The 26402-nt window shown below is 40.8% G+C and overlaps 1 protein-coding gene across 2 annotated transcripts in view; it reads right to left on the bottom strand.

The window, feature by feature from the left end:
• The window catches only part of GNG12 (G protein subunit gamma 12), a 39530-nt gene that overhangs the window by 5536 nt on the left and 7592 nt on the right, over positions 1–26402 (bottom strand). Inside the window, exon 2 of one of the 2 annotated variants that reach the window (XM_053392106.1) lies at positions 20011–20124. The exons of the other annotated variant lie outside the window; for it this stretch is intronic. The gene's annotated coding sequence lies outside the window, so the exon portion shown is untranslated. The remainder of the gene's footprint in view (positions 1–20010; positions 20125–26402) is intronic. 2 annotated transcript variants of the gene reach the window in all.

The raw sequence follows: 26402 nt of genomic DNA, 5'->3' as shown, positions 1-26402 counted from the left end.
TACTATCCCTAGGTTATTTTCTGGTCCCATGCTGCAAAGGACCTTTTCAGAACTCAAATATTTCAAAGGCATTTTTCAAAATACCTTGTAATTTCTTCTAAATTCTAAGCTCTAAATACATCTACAGAAGGTGTCTGTGTTGGAAATCTGCAGTGATGTGAGAATATAAGTGATTCAAAAGCAGAAGAAAGATACTATGGTGTTTTTGTGTTTTTTTTTAAAATCAAATCCCTTTTCTTTAGCCAATCCAAACAGTATTGTTCCTCACTTTTGGACTTGACTGCATAGCCGAGAACAAGAGTTCAAAGAAGCAACTGAGTCACAGGGTTTTAACAATCCTACGACTGGCTGCCTTCCAATGAATCGTCAAGACTTTGATCATCGTGTTTAGCCAGAGCCTGACTACAGTAGCACATGACAGCCTCTGCAATGGCATATGAGTGGCTAAAATGCAATTCCAGAACAGATTTCAAGGTTATATCTGAAATGGTGCCAAATACTAAAATGTTTACTGATAGTTACGTGCGTAGATGCTCTGTTACAGCCAAACTCTATGAAGTAATAAAACAAGATTCTTGCATCTTGTGTAAGCAAACAGAAAAAAACACAGAAAAACAATAACAATACCAAGTCTGGCTCTGACTAGAAAAGACAAAAAATCCCAACTCCTAAAACCAAACTGCAGCACAAAGACATTATCAGTCTGAGATTAGGCTGGTACTTTCACCCTTTTGCAGTTTACAGTAAGGTGTAAATCACTTAAAGCTTTGAAAATATTTTTCCATCACTATATTCACAATAGTGCATTCTGTTACAGCTCCCCCTCCCCCAGTAATACTAACACTTTGTATGTTGTAAACCTACTGAATTACAGAGCTGCCTTCAAAAGCCATAGCCTTATTGAGATGTCCAACTCAGACAAGGGGGAGATTCTTAATGAGCATCCAAGATTAGTAACGGATTGGATGTGGGCTTACAAACTGAAGTTTTGTCCAAGCGGCAGAAGATCAGCTAATCCAGCAATAAGGTTTTGGCCCTCTAAAAACCATGTTGACTTTTAATTAGACAGTAAACGGGTGGTGTTGTGGTCTAAACCACAGAGCCTAGGGCTTGCCGATCAGAAGGTTGGCGGTTTGAATCCCCGTGATGCGGTGAGCTCCCGTTGCTCGGTCCCTGCTCCTACCAAACTAGCAGTTCAAAAGCACGCCAAAGTGCAAGTAGTTAAATAGGTACCGCTCTGGCGGGAAGGTAAACGGCGTTTCCGTGTGCTGCTCTGGTTCGCCAGAAGCGGCTTAGTCATGCTGGCCACATGACCCGGAAGCTGTACGCCGGCTCCCTCGACCAATAAAGCGAGATGAGTGCCGCAACCCCAGAGTCGTCTGCGACTAGACCTAACGGTCAGGGGTCCCATTACCTTTATTATCACCCAGCCCCTTTTTCTGTCTTGCTTGTTTTTAGTTGTTGTTTCGTTGCTTATTAGATGCATTTACCCCTTTTGATCATTATGAGACACTGGCACTCTAATAGCCACCTACACTGGCACAGCTAGTTTTTCTTGTGAACACATGCCAATTCTGTGCATATGACACCTATAGAAAAAGAGCAGGGGCTCCATAACAAAACATGTACACAAGTACACAGCCAGTATAATCCATGAGAAATAGTGTCCAGAAGGGAGGGAGGACTGTAATCCAAAGTCCTGCAGTAAGAACATGTATTAACGGGATCAGCTGCAGTGTAGGTGGCTATTAGAGTATCAGATCTCAGCAACGGCTTGTGCCAGACTGCACGAATGTGTCATCGTCCAAGCTTCCTGGCAGCAAATTCAGTTCCTACCCCTTCCTAGCAAAGTAATCTCTCTGTGGGTTGGAGGTGAGAGGGAACGCAGCATAGGACATGCTGTTATTTATAAGGGAAAGGAGGGCCACTTTCAATTTGTTTTTTGTTTTTGTTAGGAAATCTCATCTGATGAACTTGGTTCACTTTAGAAAGCCAGAGAGAAGCGTTCACTACTGCAAACAAACACCGCAACCTTAATGGTGACATACACGAGGGTCACTAATTGTGCAGTGCGTAGCTTGCATGCCAGACCAATGCCACAGGTTGTGATGGCAGCTCGCCACACCCGAAGTTTCAGCTCCGACTGAGTCACTGGCTGCCTCCATAATCCTGAACAGCAAAGGATAGGCATGTTAGGTTAAAGGTCTTCTGATAAAAACTCATTCCATAAAAAATGTGGGGAACTAGAACAAAAAGCCTTGTGGCACCATAAAGCCTATCACATTTATTTTGTTTGCTTTCTATGATTAGTTTTTTTATGGTGCCACAAGACTCATTTGTTCTTTTTGCTAGAGCAGCCTAACATGGCTACCCCTCTTGAAACGGGGAACCAGGACTGTATACATACCAGATATTTAAAGCCCCTCTCCCCTGGGAACTGTAGTTTACCTCTCAAATAGCTATGGTTCCCAGCACTCTTAGCAAACTACACTTCCCAAGATTCTGTGGGGGGGGGGGGGGAGGTCTTCCAGAGCATTCCAATCCATTCTTCTCTCTGCCCAGTTTACCCCTCTCCAAACAGACTGTCACCATTTCAAGCTTTTCCTCATTTGGCTGGGAGGCGGGGGCAGGCGGACGGTTGGAATTTTTTTTAAAAAAAGTATTTGCTTGTAATTACACAAAACAAGACGTTCTCTCAAACCTACCAATATATGCTGCTGCCATTTTGGCTACATAAAGCTCAGCATTTGGAGAATGAGATCATTGTTAGATTTGGGATCTAAGGGGTACTCTTGCCACTGAAACTTACTACAAAACTGGAAGCATAGAAAACGGCTATACAGTACATTTATTGCAAAAGTGTAGTCCTGTTCTGCAGAGGAGACCCAGAGCTGATTGGGATCCCATACAGAGCTAATGCTATTGCAGTGGTGCGAGTGATGGAGTGGAGGAAGGGGTGGTGTCAAATTATGCCAAGTACTGCAGCTCTACCATTTGACCTAATGAACTGCTTTTACCACTGGTATTTGGACAATTAATCAGAAATTGCTCATTTCCAGATATATGGATGATAAGGCTGCTCAGAGCAACCGTTTTGTTTTGTTTTTCCAAAAACAAAAACTGTAGTCACTGAAGAATGTATAATACCATGTACATTTTTTGTGTGTGGAAAGGATAAAACGTTAAAATCTTACTGACTCGCTTTAGAGGTTCTGCTAGCTATGCATGTAAAACGCTTGAGTACCACAGAATCAGGAGTGCATGCAGTTCACAGACAAAAAAAAAACAACCCCTGTAACAAGATCACATTTCCTGTTGTGAAACTAAGTAAATAAAAGTCTGAATGCCGGCTGCCCCAGTGTGCGTAATCAGGACGGTCTTCAAAAGACTCCTTACCAGAATTTCGACTGCCCACTGCCAAAGTTCTTTTGCCACTGTCCCAAGGGCAGCACCTGAACTGATATGTTTATAGTTCTACCAGTAACACAGTTAGTATAACTATACTACTCTCTGGCCAGTTGAGTCAGGGGGATGAACATTACCAGACAGTGACTTATAACTATTAAAAACAACAACAACAACTTAGAAGGAGACATTGCTTTCACAGGGCAGAAAATCTGGCTTGTGTGCCCATTCATGACTTCTCCAGTACTCTAAAACCACAGGGCATAATGCAGCCCAAGCTCATCACTTTAACATTCCAATGAATTCAATGGAAGAAACTGAAATGCATGCTATACTCTCTAGTTGGAATCTTAATTAAACAGACGTCTCCAATGCCCTGCTTCTAAGGAATTTTACAAAATTTAAGAGTGCAATCCCAGGCACATTCATGTAAGAACAAGTTCCACTGGACTTAAACAGGATGACTAAGAATCTATATAGGATTGCACTGTAAAGCTAGTAAGGCTTAAAAGGGCACTGCTTCATTGTATTGTATCTAGCTTTTCAAATATGTACATATTAAACAATTTAAGATAGAATAGTCTTAACACCCATACAAACCCCTACCTCTTTACACCTCTTCAATTTACGAAATATTAAACTCTAGTCAATGTGGCCAGAATGTTAAAAAGCACACCAAACTAAACATTATAAACATCCAAAGCCAGATACTTCCATTATAGTTTAATTATAGTTTTTTTTTTTTGTAACAAACACTTTACGGGATTATCACTATTACAAAATATATCTCCTAAGAATTTTTAAACACTAGCTGCCAACAATCTGGTCCACAACCTAAACAAAACAGTTCTGACTTATTTGTGAATATTTTTTCAAGCCAGTTTTTGAAGATCCAATTCAGTTTCCGAAGCCATTTTATTTTCCGTTAAGTCGTTTTATTTTTATGTGCACAAAAATATCCTTAACAACGCACCCCCATTTGTTCTGTCGCTGCTTCAATAAAATCTACACGGCTGGTGAAGACTCTTGACACTGATTGGCTGAGGAGGTGGGGTGGCACGAATTGCTTAGAAAACTAAGTAAGTTTAAAATCCACTTCTGTGCAACAGACAGTTGTCTTTTTAGTTGGAATCTTGCTTTAACACAAACAGGCTGAGGACAGGAAAGAAGTTCCAGAATGCAAGGAAGCTAAGAGACAGAGAAGCCAAGGAAGTTGAAGGAAGTTTGGTACACTGTAGGCAAGTGACTGGCCAAGAGGGGGAACTTGAACCGCTAGGTATAGAATGAGGTTTATGGCTGCTTCTTGAAAACACAGACATTCTGGATTTGGAGGGATTTAACAATATTTTTGGGTGGCATGCATATTTGTGGTATGACAAGGTTAAAGCGCATAAAAGTTTCAAAAACCATATTGTTAGAAAAGCACTATTGAATGTCTGGGTTAGATATAAGGACTTGCTGGAAAATAAGACTCCAAGATGGCTATCACCAATGGAAGCTAAGGCAGTTAAAAAGCTAAATATGGAGTCGAAATGGCCAAGATATTGGGAAATTTTGGAAAAGGAAGGGGACAAACTGAGATTGCAGAGTTTTGAAAAATTAAAAGGGAAGGTGAGAGATTGGTTACATTATCATCAAATAAATGAAGTGTTTAAACTAGATAGAAAAATAGGCTTCCAGGTGGAAAAATCAAAATTAGAGACTGAACTGTTAGAATCCAGTACTAAGAATTTGTCAAAAATGTATAATCTGCTGCTGAAATGGAACACACAAGATGAAACGGTTAAATCAACTATGATTAAATGGGCTCAGGACATTGGTCATAACATCATGTTTGCTGACTGGGAAAAGTTATGGACCACCGGGTTGAAGTTTACGGCGTGTAACGCCTTAAGAGAAAATATAATGAAAATGATTTATAGGTGGTACATAACCCCAGTCAAGCTTGCAAAAATCTACCATTTGCCTGATAATAAATGTTGGAAATGTAAAGAAAAGGAAGGTACATTTTTTCACCTCTGGTGGACGTGCCCGAAGATTAAGGCATTCTGGGAAATGATCTATAATGAACTGAAAAAGGTATTTAAATATACTTTCACCAAGAAACCAGAGGCCTTTCTCTTGGGTATTGTCGGCCAGGGGGTGCTAAAGAAAGATACAACCTTTTTTATGTATGCCACAACAGCAGCTAGAATACTCATTGCAAAGTACTGGAAGACACAGGATCTACCCACACTGGAAGAATGGCAGATGAAGGTGATGGACTATATGAGCTTGGCAGAGATGACGAGCAGAATCCGAGACCAGGGAAGAGAAGCGGCGGAAGAAGAATGGAAAAAGTTCAAGGACTATTTAAAGAAACATTATAAAATTAATGACAGTTAGAATGATGTTGGATTAAAATAAATGGTTACTATTAGTAATGGTCATGACAAAGAGAATAAGGGTGATTAGTATAAATTTATAACAAAATAAGGCAAGATTTCGCTGAATAACTGTAAGAATCTGGAATACAGAAACGGGAAGTAAGAGGAGGTCGTGGAAGTAAGGTTTTGAAATTGGGTTATGAAATGGTACTTGTTTTATGTTTTACTATTGTTTGATGTTTGTTCATGTATGTTTTGTTTCTGTTATATAAAAAACTGTTCAATAAAAATATTATAAAAAAAAAAAATAGAATGAGGTTTAATATAAACAGCTGAGGAAACAGGAGGCAAAAGGTGGCTAATAAGAAATCCTTCAACACTTCTCACCTGGAACGGTCCACTGGGGGTGGGAAGAGAAGCTAAGAAGCAGGTGGCAGCTTGAAAAGCAGAAATATGAAGAATAATGACACCAGTTAGCTTTGTGGAGAGCTTGGTGCTGATAACGCCAAGGTCGTGGGTTTGTAGAGCCTGGTGCTGATAACGCCAAGGTCGTGGGTTCATCCCCATATAGGCCACGGGTGGTGACACGGGTGGCGCTGTGGTCTAAACCACTGAGCCTGTTGGGCTTGCTGATCAGAAGGTTGGCGGTTTGAATCCCCATTATGGGGTGAGCTCCTGCTACTCTGTCCCAGATCCTGCCAACTTAGCAGTTCAAAAGCACGCCAGTGCAAGTAGATAAATAGGTACCGCTGCGGTGGGAAGGTAAACTGTGTTTTGGTGCGCTCTGGTTTTGGCTAAAAAGGCTACACTGTCACTCCAGAAGCAGTTTAGTCATGCTGGCCACATGCCCCGGAAAGCTGTCTGCGGACAAACGCCGGTTCCCTCGGCCTGAAAGTGAGATGAGTACCACAACCCCAGAGTCGCCTTTGACTGCACTTAACCGTCCAGGGGTCCTTTACCTTTTTACCCTACCTAGGCAACCTGAATACAGTGGTACCTCAGGTTAAGAACTTAATTCGTTCTGGAGGTCCGTTCTTAACCTGAAACTGTTCTTAACCTGAAGCACCACTTTAGCTAATGGGGCCTCCTGCTGCCGCCGGAGCACGATTTCTGTTCTCATCCTGAAGCAAAGTTCTTAACCCGAGGTACTATTTCTGGGTTACCGGAGTCTGTAACCTGAAGCATATGTAACCTGAAGCGTATGTAGCCCAAGGTACCACTGTATTCCTGCATTGCAGGGGACTGGATTAGATGATCCTTGGGGTCTCTTCCAACTGTATAATTCTATGGTGTGGGAAATGGGAGCTGAAGGGTGGGGCGGGAGAAGAGTCAAGGAGAAAGTAAGACTAGCTGTAGCCCTACTGGCAGGAAGGAAGGAAGCAGGCTTGGCTATGTGGGCCATAGGGCACAAGTTGCTAGGTATAGAGTTTATATTCTAATCACAGAATTCTGTACCTGTGGCTTCTATTGCCATTGCAAGCGGTATGACTCATGGACCCCAAGAAAACAAAAGGAGCAAGTGGAGGATTAATCCAACCAACTCTTCAGCTACAGCCTTCTTCTACTACTATTTATAAATTATATACTTCCTAGGAGATTTTATAGAGTAGATACTCAAAGTACATATGACTTCACCTTTCAAAGGAAGGGGAAAGAAGCATGAGAGCAAAAGATATGACTCAATTACTGTGGAAATTAGATCAGTTTTCAGCAGGAAGAAATGCAAGTGTACTTTCAGATAAATATTTGGCTTTGAGCCAATTGCAATGTAATTACATTAGTCAGAACTCAAGAACAGGAATTCAATCTAACAACCCATACTATCTGCTACCTACCCACCAATTGAAATTATGAAATACAGTAATAAATTCTAGTCAGTCAACTTGCCCAGAAAGCTATAACTGCCAAATAATGTATTTTAAACATCCAGTAGCAGATATTTTAATTATAGTTTAACGCAGTGCTTTCCCCCCTAAAAAAACCAACGTTTAGGGGTACTCTCATTTTGACTCAAGAAAATCATCATTTTATAGTTGAAATCAGGAAAAATAAATACAGTAGATGGACAAAAGTACAGAGATTAACAAAATGTTTAGGGGTATGCGTACCCCAGCATACCCCCAGAAAAAAGCACTGGTTTAATGATATGTTTTTGTACCCAACATTAGTTAACTTCACTGTGCCCACTGGAAGTGTTTTGCTAATTTCACTATACAGTCCAACTGGAGGGAAACTGACCAGACAAGCTTTGTGGAAATGACAGACTAGAGGCGGATATTACGATTTTATAGCATAAAAGCTGAATAGTCATATGCATAGTCATAAACTAAACTATGCATAGTCATAAACTATTGCTCATTATAATTGTTCCTCCTCTTCTCTTAAAAATAATAATCAAAGAGCAAAAAAACAAGAGCTGGAAGCCTGGATTGTGAAACTCTAAACACTAAAACACCACCAAATTACTTGCTCTTCCCAGAAATTCAAAGCAATTCCAGATCATTTCAAACTCACTCACACATTAAAGCTTTTTCTTTTTCTTTTCATATACTGTGGTACCTCGGGATGCGAAAGGGATCCGTTCCGGAGCCCCATTCGCATCCCAAACGGAACGTAAGACATGACGGCGTGTCTGCGGGTTGCTGCTTCCGCGCATGCGGTCATTTTGAGCGTCTGCGCATGCGCAAGCGGCGAAAGGCAGAAGTAACGCGCTCTGTTACTTCCGGGTTGCCGCGGAGCACAACTTAAACGTGCTCAACCCGAAGCGCATTCAACTCGAGGTATGACTGTTGTAAATAAAAATATGTTGTAATATCTGTTGTAAATAAAAATATGCCCTTTTCCCTTATGGGGTATCCAAGAGCCCATATAGAGTCCTTACATAGGTTCCCTAGTGGTAGGAGAAAATAACAGAGGCCAACCAGAGAATATTGAGAAGCAAAGCAGCTAGTAAGCTTGATCTTTATTGATCTGTTGCAACATGGTGCTCCCCTCACTCGCAGGAAAGGAGGAGGACCCCCAAAAATGCTGTGCAAGGGCTTATAAAGACTTTTGAAATTCCCATCCTCTAGATCAAGACCACCCCCAGAAACATTATGCATTCATCACAGAAGGGTGTAACCTAAGACCACCCCTCAGATAAGGCGGTCTAAAACAGAACATTTGCATGTTGTTTTCTCCTGTCGCTTTGTTTATTTCCTGTCTGGCAGGTTACTTGATTGGATCTATACATGAAGAATTCAAGTTTCCATTCCATATTTTTCTTTATTTACCTGTCAGAACAGCTAATAAACATTACATACTAAACTGCACTGTGTTCAGCAAGACACATACACAGGGATGTGTATTTGGTGTATTTTTCTCTTTAAAAGAATCATACGCACTAATTTTAGAATACTGTTCTGCTTTTGTTTACAAACTATATGAAATTTGCCCAAAGCCACAGTGCAAATATTTAAAACACTCACCGTAGGTATAAATTTCAAAATTTAAAAGGTAAGCTCCAAATGAGGTGATTAAAGGTCAGCCTAGCTTATTTTACTGACTCTCTTAGACCATGAATGTACAAGCTACCTGCTGAGTGAAATGCAATTAACTCACAATGACAAAGCATGCAGGAGAATTGTGCCTGTGTTGCTTTGTTGGCAGCTTTGCTGTTCACTACAATTACAACATTTAGCTCATACAACTTTTCTAAAATCAAGTAACTAGAAACTGGGTTCTAACAAAAGCCAAATATAGAAGACTACAGTTAGTTACCTTTAATTGCAAGCTTTCACTCTGGTCTGATTTGAAGCCAACTTGCAGTGATAACTTGGTAACAATGGAAAAACGAGATCCAGTATCTCTGCTGTAAGTGGCTCAATGGCACAAGGCATGAGAATGGGGTTCTGCTCCCAGTTCAGATTTGGTGCTGGATTCTCTTTCCCAGCCATAGTTATTTCAGAGAGCAGGATGGTGCTACAGGAAGGTAAAGCAGCTGTGACACTCACTATCCAATGCATCCTCACTAACTTTTCCATTGAGAATTAACAGTGTCTCAAAATGCGAATAGCAACAATATTCTATAACTCTGAGAAACAATCCTGTGGCAGATTTCACAAAAACAGAAAAACTCCAACAGCACACTATGCTCAAAAACGTATCTGTCTTCTCTGGGTTTTTTCAAAGGTGCGCTGCTCTCTGCACACTCAGAGTGAACCTTGGTCCATATTCCTGATCTAGCCTGAGTTGAATATTTTTAGGTTCAGTATATGCCACCTTCGTTGAACTCAGCAGATCTGAAAGTGCTTAACTCTGGCTGGATTATGACCCCTGTGTTTAAACTTTATGGAAAGATTATCAGCCAAGCCCCAACGAAAAATAAATAAAATCAAAACCTCTGGATGACATTGCTTTATGATTGCAGCATAAGCCTTTCCATATAAGGCAATTCACACGCTCCATTTCTGGTCTTGCATTACTCAGCATGATTTGGTCATTCTAGGCTTACTCACTGAGGCAATACTGAAGTGACGAAACCACAGACTGACAGAGCAGAAGTGATTCTTTCTCCAAAAAATAGGATCATGTACTCTTCAAAATCTTACTGTTCATGCTATTAATACTTACTCCTCCTTCTTACAGACCAATATTTCAGACTGCAAGAAGAGAACAAAGCAATTTAGTGTTCAGCATTTAAACACCATCTTTCAGTGTCTATTCACCTCACCACCACTGTAAAAACTTAAAGCTCTCACTCATTTAAAGATCACTTGATTCTGTCTGAAAGCAAAAAGCTCAGAAGAAGCCAACGATCTGTGGATTCAGTGTCAGACTTGTATGAACCTGGTGCTGATTCTTTCAAAGCAGGGGTCTTAACACCAACCCTCAGCCAGGAAGGAGGTGGCCCCACCAGTCAAAAGATGTCACAGCGCCCAGTGAGTATCCCTGAATTAACCCTTGACCAAGTTTCTGGCAAGCAGACAGGAACCACCCAGTTAAAGAAGAGATTTAGTGACTCATTTTATTCCACAGGAAACCTCTGAAGTCAAGAATAAGTCTATGAACTCCCACTTTCCCCTTCTGTCTTATAATTCACAATCCATCCTTCCTCCCCATCTGTGCACTAAATGAAACACCTAAAGAAAGGGAAGTTCAGAAAAGAGAGTATCCAGCTGCAAAGGAAGACAGGGTTCCCGAACTCATGCAGATGAGGAATCTTGGCAGGTGCAGTTAAACAAAAAACTGCAGTACTGTTCCACATAAAGCTACGTTTATTTATGAATTGCTTCCCATGAAGCATCACAAATGACACACACACATTGTTTACATATATAATCTAATGCATGTAACAACTGGGATGACAACCTCCATTTTAAAAGCATGTTGAAAGGTCTTCAGTAGGTGCCAAAAAGACTGTACAAAGATGGCAGGGGCCACCACATTAAGCCAAGAGGGGCAATGGTTGAGGGAGCACATGGTTAGGCGCATAGATGAAAACACTTTGTCTATGCCATCAGGCTGCAGCAAATGAAACCAATCCCACAGTGTCACTTGCAAACCTTGTGGTAGGCACCTCTCCGGAGGCTGCAGTAAATTCTCTTGTACTAAAAGCATGCAGGTGCTTCTCTGGTCATCTCAACAGAAAAATGACTGCAATTAGCTGTAAGCCCTACCTGATTCACAATCCCTTTGTGAATGTTGTCCAGTCATTTGGAATCACAAGAAATGATCCTTTTTGAAGAACATGCGCAGAAACAAAAAGCTACAGGAAGGACTCCTAAGTGGAGATTGTGAGGAGATACATTACAGTCGTACCTTGGAAGCCGAATGGAATCCGTTCCGGAAGTCCGTTTGACTTCCAAAACGTTCAGAAACCAAGGCGCGGCTTCCGATTGGCTGCAGGAAGCCGCACTGGACGTTCAGGTTCCAAAAGAACGTTTGCAAACTGGAACTAACTTCTGGGTTTACGGCATTCGGCAGCCAAAACGTTCTGAGTGCCAAGGCGTTCGGCTTCCAAGGTACGACTGTACTTGTGTGCATATGTTACATGTGTGTATACACACCCACACTTGCTACACTGAATTCAGAAGAATTAAATGCTGTTCAACACTTTATGTAACAAACACTTTTGGGGGGGGGGTGAGGGCTCAAACAAAATTCCACGTTTCTTGGAGATATAGTCAACTGATGCTCCCTGGTGTGCATCCTTTACCTTTTAGGGATGTTCATGTAGCCTTCATGTGTTTACTGGAGGAAACACTGAGAGAACACCATTGTAGCTGCGACAAGTCATGACTGTTGCATGAAGTGTGAAGCAGCCCTTATAAACTGGCAGATGCGTCTTGTTTACGGGGCTTGTAATCTGCAAGCTACCTCTCAATTTCAAACAAAAATCTCTCTTCCACTTTTAAGTATTATTCAATAAAAGGGCCACATTCATTCTGTTATGAAACAATTAAAGGTTTGAATAGAACCTTTGGAGGTTATGAATATCTTTGTTTAATGCCTGCATTCATTTGCTGTAAACTTCCGTGAACCTTTCCTGCTTCATTAATACTCCCTGCACTACTTCCAAGTTTCTCTTTCCTGGCTCCAAATCGACCTTTGAGCAAAAGTTAATAGCCCAATAGCCAGGCTCAGCTCACATTCTTTTACAAATGAATTTTGGACTACTGAACAGCTGTCACCAAGAGTGGAATGCAGAGGACTGAAGGAAACCATAAAGTATGGCTAACTATCTTTACTGGTAGATTAAAATATAACTTCTTCCACTTTAACATCAAATTCCAGACATATATTGGCTCAGTTCTGATGTTCTTCATTGGCCAGCTGCCAAACCATTTATTTTTGAAGTGTGTACCCCACTTTTCCTAAGAAAAAAATTCAAAGCAGCTTACAAAATAAATCATAAAAAGCAATTACATTAAAAAAAAACAAATTTAAAACTGCCAATCTAGCAATAAGAAGTCACAAAAAGGTGGATGTGGTAAAAAGTGGAAGACCTCTCAACTGTGACATGTGAACCGGCATTTGAAATCCCATCCGATGTGGGCTGCACACTTCTTTTCAGACCAACAGTTCCCCCAAACCAAGGTGTGGCAAAAAGGAGTCCTTGGCAGACTATCACACTCCCATCTCTCCTCATAAACCCAAATCCCCTCCTTTGAGGAGAACTAGTGTAGAGCTTTGCCCCAAGGAAATGTAGCTCTTTATGGGGCTTGGAGGCCTGAAGCACAGAAGTTCCAGGACTCTCATGGCACTAATACCTTTGGCTACTGGGGTGGAGGAAGCGTGGCATTGTTGAAAAACTGTTTAATTTATGTATGTCACATAGACGCCCCTGAATTCAAGATGGCAACAACTGAACACTGGGTTTGTTTTTTGTTTCTTTAGTACGCCAAAGACAACTAACAAATGTGCAACAGAAACAATGGACCCAGAGAAGATATTCAATATATTCCCACTGACAGTGAAATCCTAGTCTGGTAACTACTTATAAAGAATACACCTAAGTATAAGGCTACAATGCTCAGCGATATTCTCATAATGCTAAATGATTTTTCAAAAACACAGTTCTTGTATATTAAATACAGGGCAAACAGGGTGCCAGCCAATGTGAGTCATACTCAAGAGTAAACTTGTCCATTTATTTAAATGGCCTCTGAGTGTGACTAACACAGTGGCTGTCACCGTACTGTCTAATAGTAGTTGTTTGTTATTTTCTTAACTAAATGCTGGCATTTCAAACCATTTGCCTATCCACTTATTGTACCTAAATTCATGCACCCCAAGGATACACACAATATTTAAAAAAGAACTTAATAGCTCTACTTTAACGAAACCTTTCACTAATAAGCTTATTATGCTAGTTACTGTATATTCTCCATGTTTAATTGCCAGCTACAGAGTCTTACTAATGACTAATTTGTTTATCCTTAGAAAGTTGCAGCCTATTGTTTGCAAGGACTATATACTTCATTGCTCATAGAAGACTGAGCTCGTGATCTATGACTAACCAGAGCTCAAGCCAAATTAAAATGTAACTGGACCCTACAATTAAGAATACCAATATTGTGCCCATGCCCATTTTGTCCTAGACAATCCCAAAACTCATTTGTGTTCCCAAAGGGCAACTGCCACCATAACAGTTTAGCTTCCCATTCCATGGATCCCTGAATCCATTACACAATCCATTATCATAGATCCCTGAAGCATTTGTATGTTTCTTGAAACAATTTCCAGTGAAGCTCTGAGCTTCAAAAGGCTATCTGGACCAAACTCTGGTATGGAGCCTAAGTCCTCTACAGTGGTGCCTCGCAAGACGAAAAGAATCCGTTCTGCGAGTCTCTTCGTCTAGCGGTTTTTTCGTCTTGCGAAGCAAGCCCATTGACGGCTTAGCGGATTAGCGGCTTTTAGCGGCTTAGCGGATAAGCGGCTTAGAAAAAGGGGGGGGAGGGAAAAAAACCCGCAGGAACTCGCAAGACATTTTTGTCTTGCGAAGCAAGCCCATAGGAGATTCGTTTTGCGAAGCACCTCCAAAACGGAAAACTCTTTCGTCTAGCGAGTTTTCCGTCTTGCGAGGCATTCGTCTTGCAGGGCACCACTGTATATGCAAATGTCTCTAACAAACTAGGCAACATCTCCCAGAATTTATTTGCCAGAAACAGAAAACAGATGGGGCCAAGATACACTACAGAAAAAGTATCTCTAAGACAGAAAATATGTGGCATAAAACACATGCAGAAAGCAAAAACTCTTTGTGAGCTAAACCACAATGACCAGAGCGAAATGGCTTCTCAATTCCAAATCAGACAATTAGTTTTCTGAAGACTGCCATAGGAAACATTCATCCTGGTGTCATAAAACTGGAGGCCCACAGTGCCTAGAAAATGTATGGCACTTTAAACATCATAAATATTAATAAATAATCTTTCCAGAATAAAAAAGGAGGATGCAACACACACCCACACCTCAGCCTTTTCCTCAGAAATACTAAAATAGTCCACAGCAAGGAGATTATATAGGGCAGTATTTGATGTTAGACCTACTCAGAGTAGACCCACTGAAGTTAATAATCACAACTAACTTACGTTCATTTATTTCAATGACTCTACTCTGAGTGGGACTTAGCAGAGTTGCTCCCGCCTGAGTTTTTTTTAATGAAAAGCTTACTGAATATGAAATACTAACCATCTTGCCATGCCCATGATCTCTCTCTCTCTCTCTCTCTCTCTGCACCTCACCCCCTTTTCATTGAAATCAACTTTTAACTACAGTGGTATGTCGGTTTTCGAATGTCTCAAAAGTCGAAAGTTTTCGAATACCAAAAACTCGGAAGTAACTGCTTTGGTTTTCGAACGCTTTTCAGAAGTTGAATGGTCTTCCAGAATGGATTATGTTTGAAAACTGAGGTACCACTGTATTTCCCTTTAACCAGAAGGACAAGACATACGGTACTCCAATAACTGATCACGAACTAGTCTAGGTCTCCAATTCACAGTGAAGCAACCTTTTCCAGATACTGTATAAAGTAAGAATGGGAAAAGATCATTTCCCCTGCACAATTAAAGACAGCTTATTCACAAACTGGCATGCAGGGTAAGTTTAAGAGTGCATTTTTTAAGGGGTGGGGAGGGAAAGGCAAGCCACACAAGCTTTCTAGTCTAGACTAAACTCTTGTTCTCTCATTCTTTCCCCATAAATGTTCTGCAGGCAAACTAATTCCTTCAGTGGCATTTTGTGGTCTTTCAGTTATGAATGCAGACACCTGTGCAGTGCTATTACTAAACTCCTGGATCGGGTAAACAGTTCTGCTGACAATAACAGAAAGGAATGGAATCTAGTTCAGTCTGCTTTAGCAGTTGTTGTTATTACCATATAAGATTGGCGGTTTTCATTCTTAAGGTGTTCCAAGACATTAAGGTAAAGGTAAAAGGTAAGGAGATTCTGAGTTTAGTTACTTTCCAAAAACTCTATTTAAGGAGCGGGTTTGATGTGTACATTTGCCTTCTCATAGAAATAGTAAAATTTCTACTCCTTTCTAAGTATTTGTGAAAGCCGTTCTGGTAATGTCCTCTTTTGAAGGTCCCTTTGACAATCTTTACATGAAACTTTTTTTTACATGTTACAAGTTTCGTTCATTGCTGTTTGCATAGTGCTTTCGCAACCATTTCCTGTTCATACTCCCTAGTCTTGTCGTCCACAAACCATGATTTAGTGTTAGGTGGAAAGTTCAGGTTTCAAAATTTTTATTTTACACAATGTTGGTTAATAGAAGAAAATGTGTCACGCGTCACGGGATGTCATCTCCTCATCAAAAATACATTTTTCAAAATCCCAGGATTTTTAAAGTTTGTGCTTGTCTCACTGGTTGCAATGAACAAATGCCCTTTAGCGACGAAACTATAATAGTGCACCAGACCATGGCAGATTGTATATGTAGTTTTCTCTGGTCTGGCTCCCTTCTAAGTGTTGCTATCACTACAGAGGGAAGCCGAGGGGCTTTATCAGATAATAGGAGACTGGCTGCTCCTTCTATTATTAGTTGCAAAGCTACATTAACAGGCAGATTTTATATGAGCTGGTTAAAACTGAATTTTGGAATACCAAAAATGGCATGCAGAGAGACTAGGATTAAGGAGCTCAGGCAGCAGGACAAAGACAGGCACTCCAGGAAAATTCTCTGCGGAGTATAATCTTCTCATTCCCTGGACATTTGGCCAGTTGACCAGCAGCCTCTCTCCCTTATGTAAAAACTTCTAGAAAACTGTGTCCAATGAGCAGCTAGGCCAGGGGTAGTCAACCTACGGCCCAGGGGCCAAATGCGGCCCAATCAACTTCTCAATCTGGCCTGCAGACGGTCTGGGAATCAGCGTGTTTTTACATGAGTAGAATGTGTGCTTTGATTTAAAATGCATCTCTGGGTTATTTGTGGAGCATAGGAATTCGTTCACTCCCCCCTGCCCAAATATAGTCCGGCCCCCCACATGATGGATGGTGGACCGGCCCATGGCTGTAAAAGGCTGCTGACCCTTGAGCTAGGCTATACCACCCTGAATCAAAAGGTTCAAGCCGCAACCCTGTTAGGCTCCATATAACATTTTGCCATTTTAAACTTAAATGAGACTCATGTCTCATCAAATAATTATTAGAGAAAACTGATGTGGCACAATGCTGAAAGGCCAGTGACACAAATTAAACTCCCATGTGTTGCTTTCAGAAACGCCTGTAAATTGTGGAACTTGACAAACTTGTTATAAGTCTATCTTGTTTATTCCATTGAGATCCCCTAAGGGAAGTACTAGTCAAAGGAAGAATACTGGGGAAATGCCTGCCCTGAGAAAAAAGCTGGTTCTCTGCACTTGAAGGGTAAGAGCATAAGAACATAAGAAGAGAGCTGCTGGATCAGACCAAAGGCCCATACAATCCAGCATCCTGTTTTCACAGTGGCCAACCAGATGCCCATAAACCCAGAAGCAGAACCTTAGTGCAACTGTACCCTCTTCAGTTGTGATTCCCAGCCACTGGTACTCAAGAGGCATATACTGTTGGTATAACATACCCATCATGGCTAGGAGCCACTGGCAGCCTTAATCTATATAAATTTGTCCAATTCTCTTTTAGGTTGGATTTTTAAAATTCTCAGATCTTTTACATATAGCCCCACCTCTGTGGACAGGTAGTATGAATCAGCATCAAGCATTCTGTAGTTCCGCAATGGACATACAGGCTAGAAAGCAAGCCATCCAATGCAATTGCACCTGACCTTTCCGTAACAAGGAATGATACATACAAGTCAAAGGTAATTACGCTAATAAGCTTTCGAAAGCTCGCCCTTCTTTTTTCTTGGTGGGGATCATTCAATTATTCAAGATGTCAAGAAATACTGCGAAACATTTTGTCTTATTCCCAGAACAACGGGCACAAAGTCCACAGTTTTTTAGTTTGGTTTTTTGTACAAACTATAATGGTCAAGCAGAAAAACTCTGGGTTGTGCATTCTGCAAAAAAAACACCCATACGCTCCTAGAACAAGGTGTGCTGGTACACTTAAAGGCATAATTTGTGTCTCCTATGTTTTGAAATAAATATTGCACCTAACATCTCTGGAGCTATGTGTAGTTATATTCTATACTAGTTCTCAAACTTTTGTGGGTAGATTATATAAAAGAGAAAGCTTTGTTTACAGCAGTTGTAGCCAAAGAATATCAGACAAGTTATTTTTAAAACTATCAAATTTCTAGCTGTACACTGAAAAATCCCAAAATCATGAAAGGTGCCTAGATTTAATGAAACGGGGTGTAGAAAAAGCAATTAATGGATACAAGAACGGTTCAAAACTAAAATACATAATATAACAAAAATCTGAGTCAGACTAAAAAAAAACCTCTTCTAAAGACTATCTTATGATTTTCAAACTTTTGGGACTGGCAGCCCCAAGATTATTCTATGCTAACTCCACAAATCTTTCATGAACTATAATCTTCTTCATCAGAATAAAAACAATAAGCACTGATTTCAGACAAATGATCACATTTCAGATGATGAAATGTTAAACAGGATGGATTATCAAGTAATATTTTATATGAATAAACATTTTATCAGAATATATATATATAATTTGCAGGAAATGTTTTAATCAGAATATTATAATTCCTGCTCAGGAGTCTTAGTGGCAAAATCTATGTACTCTTCTATTCTGACGTATGATTATGCAGCTACCTTCCTCTGCATTTGGACGCTGGTTGCAGAACTGTTTAATGGTGGATTTAGTATCAGCAGAGGACTGACCTCTAGTGGACAAATGGAAGAGCCAACACAGCAGAGTTGACAATGAACAGAAAACTACCAGTAATTCCATTTTACATTTAACTAGAATAGATGAGAATAAAACAGAGCTGAAATTGTGTGGTGAAAAAGTCAAACACATTTAAAAATCAGCATTTTTCTACTGCACAGCTAATAAAATTATTTGATGGATAAACATAACGTAAATTATTGAAGAGAGAGGGGAACCCCCTAGGCTTAATTCAGAAGTCACAGAGCAGATTGCCAGCAGAACAGGGGACAAGCAGAGGAGCTCAAGGATATATATACAGCGAGAGGAGCCAGCTATATCTGAAGGACTAATGACAGAAGTTGCAGGGGCGATGTCCCTGGCCCTCAACACCACCTCCTGAGCTTGGCCTGGTGGAGATAGTAACCCCTGATACCCTGGAGCTCTTGCTACCAAGAGTGTAACTCGCTGCAATGCCTGCTTCCCAACACACATAGAATGAAATTATTAGAGACTGCCCTTTTAAAGCTTTCCACCCCTCAGGAAGGAGATTGACAGTAGGCTACATAGTGAACATAACAGACTGAGTATGTAAGGGCTTGTCTGGAACTAGGAACCCATCAGAACAAGTTGTTTGGTCTCTAAGAATTGTCCAAGGTTCTGGAGGATGTCTGACCACTCAGCTTTACTTATATACTTATTACTTATTGCCATCAGCTGAAGACCAATTGCTAGTTCTACTTTCTCCCAACCACCCAATGGGATCAATCTTGTCAGGAGTACGCACTATCTGAATTAAATATTACTGTCCTCTCTGCAGTTGAAAAGTGAAACTGAGCAACAAAACATTTTCTTTGTCTTTCGAAACAGGTGAAAAGTTATATAAACTTTAGTTGAGGGGTGAGAGTGTGGGCACATATTCCATATGCATCTACACAGTCCTATTTGTAGTACTGTGCAAAGTAAAGGTAAAGGAACCCCTGACTGTTAGGTCCAGTCGTGGACGACTCTGGGGTTGCGGCGCTCATCTCGCTTTACTGGCCGAGGGAGCCGGCGTACAGCTTCCGGGTCATGTGGCCAGCATGACTAAGCCACTTTCTGGCGAACCAGAGCAGCACACGGAAACGCCGTTTACCTTCCCACCGGAGCAGTACGTATTTATCTACTTGCATTTTGACGTGCTTTCAAACTGCTAGGTTGGCAGGAGCAGGGACCGAGCAACAGGAGCTCACCCCGTTGCAGGGATTCGAACCACCGACCTTCTGCTCGGCAAGCCCTAGGCTAGTATGGTATTAGTTAAAGGCAAATTTAGAATTCATCACAGAATTGCACTTAATATTTCTGTGGGAGATTTGCTTGTTAAACCTCCAGGTGGCACTATAAGCCTCATCTCTGAATTTAAAAAAATGTTAATTATCTATAAAGATACAAGAAACATCTGGATTCAAAAATAAGGTTTCTGCTGTGGTATAATATTTACCTTCTAGTGTGAATGACAGGAACAGTCTGGCTATTAAAGCACCAACTAGGAATCAGGTGATTAGCTTCCAATTCTTGCTCTGCAACAAATCTTGCACTTGGCCTTTGGAAAAATCTGGAAAACAGATATTAAGTGGAATGATGAGAAAAGAAGACAGTAGCATCTGGAAAGGAGAGAGTGTGTTTTCCTACTGCAACAGTATAAAATTACTTCTTAGGATGTACAAATTTACCAGTATTATTAGCACTAAACATGACCTGATCATAGAATCATAGAATAGAATCATAGAATCATAGAATCATAGAGTTGGAATAGACCACAAGGGCCATCGAGTCCAACCCCCTGCCAAGCAGGAAACACCATCAGAGCACTCCTGACATATGGTTGTCAAGCCTCTGCTTAAAGACCTCCAAAGAAGGAGACTCCACCACACTCCTTGGCAGCAAATTCCACTGTCGAACAGCTCTTACTGTCAGGAAGTTCTTCCTAATGTTTAGGTGGAATCTTCTTTCTTGTAGTTTGGATCCATTGCTCCGTGTCCGCTTCTCTGGAGCAGCAGAAAACAACCTTTCTCCCTCCTCTATGTGACATCCTTTTATATATTTGAACATGGCTATCATATCACCCCTTAACCTCCTCTTCTCCAGGCTAAACATGCCCAGCTCCCTTAGCCGTTCCTCATAAGGCATCGTTTCCAGGCCTTTGACCATTTTGGTTGCCCTCCTCTGGACACGTTCCAGTTTGTCAGTGTCCTTCTTGAACTGTGGTGCCCAGAACTGGACACAGTACTCCAGGTGAGGTCTGACCAGAGCAGAATACAGTGGCACTATTACTTCCCTTGATCTAGATGCTATACTCCTATTGATGCAGCCCAGAATTGCATTGGCTTTTTTAGCTGCCGCGTCACACTGTTGGCTCATGTCAAGTTTGTGGTCAACCAAGACTCCTAGATCCTTTTCACATGTACTGCTCTCAAGCCTGATGAAAAGACCTGGTGCTTTAAAAAAGGGGGTTTATGAACTGCCATCCTAACATAAAGTTAAACAAAGCAAAGGATGGGATCCAGCTAACCAGTTCTGTCAACAGAAGCCATGTGCAAGGACTTCTGCATGCACAAGGGGGCTTCCCCCCCCTTCCCTCCAAAATTCGGACATTACCCATAACATTGCACAGGGGAAAGGGGCATTGCTGCATCTAGCAAGCTATAATGCTTGCGCAGGCAGAACGAATGGAAGAGTGTGACATGGAATTCCGCAAAATATCAGAAAAGCAGCCTTAGTTAACTCCAAATGAACAGAATGTTTAAGAAATATATAGGCAAAAAGAAAGTGTCTGCAGCAGAATAATGAAGATGTGTTCCATTCATTAGTTTTATACATGATCTCTGTAACCCACACCCAGTTTCAAAATATCCCAAATCCCATGTCTCTTCTCCTGACCCCCAAATTTTTATCTTCCTAGAAATAACTGCAGTCTTAACTCTTTTCTCTTTCTGCTGCTAGAAATCCTCACAGATTCAGCATGTCAGAACACCCAGTGACTTTTGTACCAGGAGCCAGAGAACAAGAGTTGTGGTTCACACATTACGATAAGCCAAATGATGGTTTAGTGAGAACCTGCAGGCTCCTGGGAAGGAGATAGTGGCTGTTTTGCTCCTCCCTGGTTAGTTTGCTCCCTTGCTTTACTGAGATAAGCCAGGAACTGACTTAGCATATTGTCAAAATCCAGGGCTCGAAATTTAACTTTCTCTGAACTAACCACAAGCAGTAACCAAGGTCCACAATTCTGCAAGCCACATTCACCATAGGAAGAAGTCACATGGTCTCTGGCAAGTATGATGAGCCCCAGACTCCTAATTTTGGAGCTGAGTGGATGATCCCAGATTTCTACCCACCCACAAGATTCAGAGGAAACACTGGATTTAGTTTACTCTCAAGAGCACCTTGCAAAGCCAAAGCCCCACTTCCCTAGTTTAGAGCAGGTCTCGTTAATTAATGGATACTGTTTTGACCAAGACAGATAAAGTATACAAGAAAAAGTATTGAAAAATCATAAAGGTAGTCATGGGAATGAGAAAGCAGAAACAATGAAGTTTGGGAAATGTGAGATTTTTCTTCCTGATGTTTAATATGTCCCAGGATGTATGTTTAACTTAAGATAAACTGAAAGCCCAGCACATACTGTAAGCTAAAACATGGAACTCAGGATCAAGCTAGACGCCAAACCCATGCAGTTTTCTGGCTGAATGGGAGTCCACTCTTACAAACAGGTGATCACAATCACTGATCACAATTCCCCAGTCAAATGCAGCATCCAGGGCTCTGTCAAATAACCAGTAACAAACAATCAGGGTTGACAAGAGCTGTAGTTCAACATCTGGAGGGCACCTTGCTGGGTACCCCTGCCCTCTGCCATAAACTGCCTATGAATCTTAACATACAAGCAGTATACACCACCAATGTAAGAATGAAATTTTCAATAATCTTTGAAGTCCAGGTTTTGATTAATCCGATTTCTCAGGTTATCTTCCATCTTGTTTTCTTCTCAATTCTACTTAAATTCCTTTAATGTAAGCTTTGGAATTTTGCATTCAGAATTTATATTTTTAAACAAAAACATGGAGAAGGAGGGCCCATTGCTCAGTGATGGAGTAAGTGCCTCATATGCAAAATGTCCCAGGGCACAGCAGCTAAAATGTTCTAAGGCAGCAGAACTGGGAAAGACTCCTGTCTGGTTCTCTGGAGAGTCTTCACCAGTCAAAGATTCAGGCTAGATCAGGGGTAGGCAACCTAAGGCCTGGGGGCCAGATGCGGACCAACTGCCTTCTCAATCCGGCCCGCGGACAGTACAGGAATCAGCGTGTTTTTACATGAGTAGAATGTGTCCTTTTTCCCCAACTACATCTCTGGGTTATTTGTGGGGCATAGGAATTCATTCATTTCCCCCCAAAAAATATAGTCCGGCCCACCACATGGTCTGAGGGACAGTGGACTGGCCTACGGCTGAAAAAGGTTGCTGACCCCTGGGCTAGATGGACCAGTGGTCTGACTCAGTAGAAGGCAGTTTCATACATTCCGCCCCCTGAAGAGTAATAATAATAATAATAATAATAATAGTAGTAGTAGTAGTAATAATAATAATAATAATAATAATAATAATTTATTTATACCCCACCCATCTGGCTGAGTTTCCCCAGCCACTCTGGGCGGCTTCCAATCGAGTGTTAAAAACAATACAGCCTCAGTATCATTTAAATATACATCTAATACCCAAACACTAGATGCATTGGCTGAATCTCCCACTGTCCAGTTATTTAATGAAAGCATATTATACCCTGTCATTCTGTTTCACAATGTGCAGGGTGTCTTACAATTAAAACAATCAAGGATATTTAAAAAATACTAAAAACAGCAGAGTGGGAGCAAGAAAAAACAGCAACATTAAAACAGATCTTTAAAATTGTAATTGTTATAAGTGGTTGATGAGCTAACAGTCCCACAACTCAGATTACTTGGAGCAAATACTGCCAAACCAGAGGAGACTTCTTGATTTACTTTGCCCTACTGCAAGTACAGCCATTTTTATGAATGGAACTCCTACTGTGGGGGGTATTCCCAGAATAGGTTACTAGTCACCAGTACTGGCATAAAACAAATTATTTTGTGGATCAAATGCTTTTTGGCACTTTAAATTGAACTTAATTCTATCTGACTTTTGAGGATGCTTCGATCATTAATCTCCAAAATCTGGGCAATCTCTTCTCTCTCTCTGGCTGAGTAAGATTGTCTTTCATGAACACAGTATTAGCGGTGTGTCCATAAATGACTGTGGAGGCCAATTCTGGATCCACACATCCTTCCACAGTGGGGACGTAGGTTTCTGGGTGGGAGTTGATCACGGTGAGAATTTGCCAAATGTGCCTTCCTCTTAGCTCGTTTCTCCCTTTCGTCCTGAATTCGTGCTTCTTCAAAATCCACAATGCCTTTTATAGAGGCTATTCTCCAACTGGAACACTTGCAGGCCAGTGTTTCCTATTATCGGTGCTTATATTGCAATTTTTTTAGATTTGCCTGGAGAGTGTCTTTAAACCTCTTTTGTTGTCCTCCAGTATTTCGTTTTCCTTTCTTAAGTTGGGAATAGAGTAGTTGTTTTGGAAGACGATAATCAGGCATCCAAACAACATGACCAGTCCAAGGACGTTGGTGTTGAAGAATAATTACAATGCAATTATTGAGACTAGCCAAAGTGTCCACAAGAGTGGCAAGCTTTAGAGTTCTCTAGAACTCTTAATTAAGCAAGGCACAACAACAAAACAGGGGGCAAGGGAGATGAGGATAATTTTTTAAGTACAAAAATTAGGTTGATGTTGTAGCCATGAGGTCAGGTTGACTTCATGATGGAGACTGCAGGCTGAGTCCCTTCCTGTTACCAGGTTACAGGTATCAGGTTACACACCAAGGATGAACACCATATAAACGATGCTGATTACTGGGATGCTGTTAGGGCAAATTATATTTTAACTACTCATTTTAAGTACATTGTGATATTTCAAACTTAAATGAAACACACTAGTTCCTGATCTACACAGACAACAGAAATAAAGAGAAACATGAGAGTCTTTCATTTACCAAAGTAAGGGATTAATTTTGGGTGGTGCACTTGACAACCATCCAAAGTTCATATTAAAATTATTTTAATATGAAAATTAAAATTAGTACCTAGAACACCATCCAAAGGTAATCCCTGATTTTGCTAAATTAAAAACTGCCAAGTTTCTCTTTACTTCTGCTCTGTGCCTATGCCAGTAACCTCTGCATTTTGCTTAAGACAGTGATGGCTAAATCTTTTACAGGCCTAGGGCCAACAATGTGGGGCCAACTTTTAAGGACCAACATGACTACTTTTGCTTATCATTGCTCATTAAAGTGTTTTAAAGTTCTAGAGCCTTTGGGCCTGGACAGACTGACAGCATCCATTTAAAAATGTCAAAGGGCAAGAAAACATGTATTGTTGTTAACCTTAGATGCTATTATAACGCATTACAAATACTTCTCATGAAGTCACATTAAAGGAATAGAGGTAGAAGAAAAGTATACAAGCTTTAAAAACCCAAAAGTGTTTGTGTTCCCATGCCATTACTAAAAAGAATATGGTTAAGGTCAAAAGGATATTGCAGAAGAATAGTGGTATGTAATTAACTTAAATTGGGGCAGAAATGGGATAGGAAAACAGCTCTCTCTCATGAACAATGGTACTCGAGTTATTTTGTAGACTAATGAGGACAAATACATTTATATGATATACTAGAATGGACTAATAAGAGATCAGCTAATGCATCTCATTACCAATGGTTGATTTATTCCTACAGAAACATTATCAATGTTTCATACAATTTAGATTTTAAAATGCAGAATATATTATTTCCTTAGGAACATGTTGTTAAAAATGTAAGCCTCACATTTACCTTTTGAATAATATCAACTGGATGTAGGAATGTGAAGCAATTATTTAATACAGTTCAAGATGCTATCATCAATATTCATGCAAACACTTCTTTTGATTTTCCAGTATTCCCACAAATTTCAAACACAGATCTGGAACTGATTCAAACAAGCATCCCCTAAAAAAACCAAAACCCACAGTGCAGTCCTTCTAAATTAATAACATAAAAAGATCTGCATGTGCAAAGTTAGTATACTGTATTAGGGATATGCGGGTGGCACTGTGGTCTAAACCACTGAGCCACCTGGGCTTGCTGATTGGAATGTTGGCAGTTCGAATCTGCAAAACAGGGTGAGCTCCCATTTCTCTGTCGCAGGTTCTGCCAACATAGCAGTTCGAAAGCATACCAGTACAAGTAGATAAATAGGTAAGGTAAAAAGGTAAAGGTAAAAGATAAATAGGTACCACTGCAGCGGGAAGGTAAATGGTGTTTCTGTGTGCTCTGGCACTCATCACGGTCCTCCGCGTGCCAGTAGCAGTTTAGTCATGCTGGCCACATGACCCAGAAAGCTGACTGTGGGCAAACAACGGCCCCCTCGGCCTGAAAACCGAAATGAGCACCGCACCCCTTAGTTGCCTTTGGCTGGACTTAACCGTCCAGGGGTCCTTTACCTTTTACCTTATTAGGGATAATTGGTTTAGACTGATCTGCACCCTGATACATGAACTCTGTTGTATACATTCAAGCCTGTCTTTCCCCAACTTACCACTATTTTCCTGCATATCTGAACTTTAAGTGACTTGACCAAGAACACAAAGGAACCTTAATGACTACGCATGGCTCTGAGCCTGGATATTTCTACATCCAAGTATGTCAGTGGCTCATTTAGTTTATTTGCCTACATACAAGGCATCCTATTATTCCTCCAGGTGAGGTGGAATGGGATCAA

Source organism: Podarcis raffonei, chromosome 6, assembly GCF_027172205.1.
Source record: "Podarcis raffonei isolate rPodRaf1 chromosome 6, rPodRaf1.pri, whole genome shotgun sequence".
Lineage (NCBI taxonomy): Eukaryota > Metazoa > Chordata > Lepidosauria > Squamata > Lacertidae > Podarcis > Podarcis raffonei.
The sequence above is the reverse complement of the archived record's forward strand: the minus strand, read 5'-3'. Positions and strand labels throughout refer to the sequence as shown.